This window comes from Condylura cristata, unplaced genomic scaffold (genome assembly GCF_000260355.1).
Source record: "Condylura cristata isolate star-nosed mole 26May11 unplaced genomic scaffold, ConCri1.0 scaffold00004, whole genome shotgun sequence".
In the NCBI taxonomy this organism is placed as follows: Eukaryota; Metazoa; Chordata; class Mammalia; order Eulipotyphla; family Talpidae; genus Condylura; species Condylura cristata.
The window spans coordinates 25,625,703-25,628,786 of NW_004567105.1; the positions used below are offsets into that span (position 1 = coordinate 25,625,703).

General features: G+C 28.3%; 1 protein-coding gene across 3 annotated transcripts in view; it reads right to left on the reverse strand.

Annotated features, from left to right (window-relative positions):
- Positions 1 to 3,084, reverse strand: part of SYT1 (synaptotagmin I) — a 451,270-nt gene that overhangs the window by 303,143 nt on the left and 145,043 nt on the right. Inside the window, exon 3 of one of the 3 annotated variants that reach the window (XM_012720262.1) lies at positions 2,256 to 2,303. The exons of the other annotated variants lie outside the window; for them this stretch is intronic. The gene's annotated coding sequence lies outside the window, so the exon portion shown is untranslated. The remainder of the gene's footprint in view (positions 1 to 2,255; positions 2,304 to 3,084) is intronic. 3 annotated transcript variants of the gene reach the window in all.

Consider the following 3,084-nt stretch of genomic DNA (forward strand, 5'->3'; position numbering starts at 1 on the left):
TCTTATTTGGCCTTCTATAAGTGATGATGATGTCTATAAAGTTAGAATAGTAGACAAGATGCATAATTTTTGTTCTAGCTCTATGCCACAATCACACACACACATGTATCCCTTTTTGATTGAAAGGAGTTGTTGCTTCTAATAGAGACAGGTTTTACTGAATGAAACTTCAGAAAGGTATCTGTAAATAATATTTATTCTCTAATGAGTCATGAAACATTTTTCTAGGCAAAATCTGCTCTCCATTAAGATAGTTCTTACTGAAAACTATTTCTCTATATCGTGTGCCAGGAAAGTGAGGATGTTAATAACAGTCCAACTTTCAGTGAGAACAACTCCCAGTAGTATTTCAAGAGGTTCAGCAAATCTAGGATAATGTGAATAGTTTCCAGGAAGCATGCTTGAGTATTTAATGTTTTTCTTACTGTATCCTCTTTGTTATTATTAGTGTCTAGTGTATTCAGTTTCTATAGAGAGTCTATTAACAGAATTATTGAAAATACCACTGAGTACTTGATGACAGAGTAATTATTATTTAAAAATACAATTTCCAATGCTCCTTTTTTCCTTTGTTTCCTAAGAACAAAGCTTAGTGTGAAATATAAGTACAATGGGTTCTAAAAATCTTTAGTAGCATTTTAATCAAATACCAAATAACTTTTAAGCTATGAAATGTATGGTGAAATTACAGGTTTGTATGACTTTCCTTGCTGGAAATCTTTTTATTTGTAAAGTTTGGTTCAAATACAGACTGTAAAAAAACAATATTCATGAGCTTCCAACATAAGCATATAATCTGTAGATAAAGACAAAATTCTACAAAAACTTTTAGATAAGACGCTTTGTTATTAGGGCTTGAATTTAGTCACATTTCCTTAGTTGAATGATTTACCATTTAGTTGTTACATAAAGCAGTTGTTTCATATTTTACAATCCGTTTTGTATTTTTTTACGTGAAAAATATCTGATTCATATATTCTTTATACCAGAACTATGTAAACATGTTCGTAATCAGTTTGTCCACCTCAAAACAGTATCTTTAAAAACGTTGGAGTTTTTAAATCAGAACTTTTGAAAGTTCTGGATTTGGAGTTTTATAAGTCACTGATTTAAAGTGTACAGCCATCCGCAATAAAAGCTGAAGGTGAGGTACAGTGCTTTATGTGAAATAAAGGTGGACAAGAATGGTATCTATGAAACATTTATTTCTCCCTGTTCCACTTTCACTTCAAAAATAAATAAAACAGATTTAAGATAAATTACATTTATATCATCATAGCTATGATTAATTATATTTAATCATTTAAAATTAAGATGTGTTATATGCATCAAAATTCTTTGGGGGATATAAATATTTTTATGTAAGTGAAATTTGTATATATCCTAGAAAACTTAACTGTGAATTTCTCCCTTTTCACATCAAACTTAAATATTTTTCCAGTGAGCCTTTTTTCTATTCTGATGTATATCAAGGTGAAAATTTATTATTTTGCTAATTTACTATATTTAACAGTTTCTGTTTTAACTTCTAGAGACTTTCATTTGCAAACTTGTTTAGATTAACCATGTATTAAAAATGATACAATATGAACCATCAATGTAATTTTTCTTTTCCACCTTTATATTCACATATTCAAATTCACAGTGGTTTTTATTTAGGAGATCATTATATTACCAATTACTATTAAAAGTAATGGCATCAGGAATATATTTAACTTGGGTTAGTAAAAACATCTATGTAAACTATTATTATCAAATAATAGCTATGGAAATAAAAGTGTCATAGTTGTGAGACCAGAAAGAAGTGAATTATGACATAAATTTATAATTATATTTTAACCCTGTAACTAGCTACTCTTAAAAAAAACCTCAAACTAATAACGTATATCAAGGTAGTTTAAAGGTTTGTTAATGATTTTTATGTCACAGATAGAAAATGTTAGGCACTCTGATTAGATTTTACTTATTCCTTTTTTTCTTCTTTAGAATTTAAATGATGATGCTAGCGAAAAGATATAGATTCAAGATAAACATCTCTGCCACATTGATGTCATGAGGATTGCTGTAACCTCTTATCTAAGAGGATTATAAGATAAATGATTTTCACTTTACTCCAGAAAACTGAAATTGGGTTTTAGAAGACTCCAACTACTTTCTGTGTTAATTTTTATCTTAAAAAAGAAAAGTTAATATTTTCATAATTTTTTCAGATCTTCTAATTTTATAGATGCTGTCATAATCATTAAATTACTTACTGCTTTGTTAGGAAATCTGGTGTATTATTCTCTCTTCAGATTATCTTTCTAAAAGGGAAACAATATGCACAGTGATTAGTTGACTACACATAGTTCAGAATAGTTTCATGCTTGCAATAAATTCATCTAATATATGTATATTTACAATATGTAGTGTATAAAAAGGGATTTTTAGTTAGGTTGAAAAGCTATTAAGAATCTTTGAGTACTTTATATATAATGATCTTGTGAACAATTAATTACTCTTTCTACACTACGTTTTCTCAGTCTAAACACTAGAATAATATAAATCCAGGCAGACTAAGTTGAAAAAGATTACATTAGTCATTGAAAGCAATCATACACTTATTAGTTAGTTAAATACATGGCACTGAGTTGAAAATCAATATGATCACTTATTACTATAACTCATTGTTATACATTTGTTTTTCTTTTTAATTTTTCTGCCCAGCTTTTGTCAAGAGGTTTATTTGCATCACTGCATAACTTTAAGGAACATAGAATAATAATTTGAGATATATATATGTGTATATATATATATATTATGAAATGATTAGCACAGTAGTTTCAGTGAACATCTGTCTTCTGAAATGGATGTATTAACAAGAAATAGGAGAAAAGAATAATGCAGAAAAGAATGTATCTTTGTCATTGTAACTCAATGTATTCTAACCAAATTTTTATATATCATATCACAGTGTTAGCTATAGCCATCAATTGTAACATGCCCAGTACTTATCATATAACTCTATGTTTATACTTTGAGTCCCTTCCTCCAATGCAACTTCTCTCCCCTTTGCCTTTGATACTAAAAGTCTGAACTTTTTCT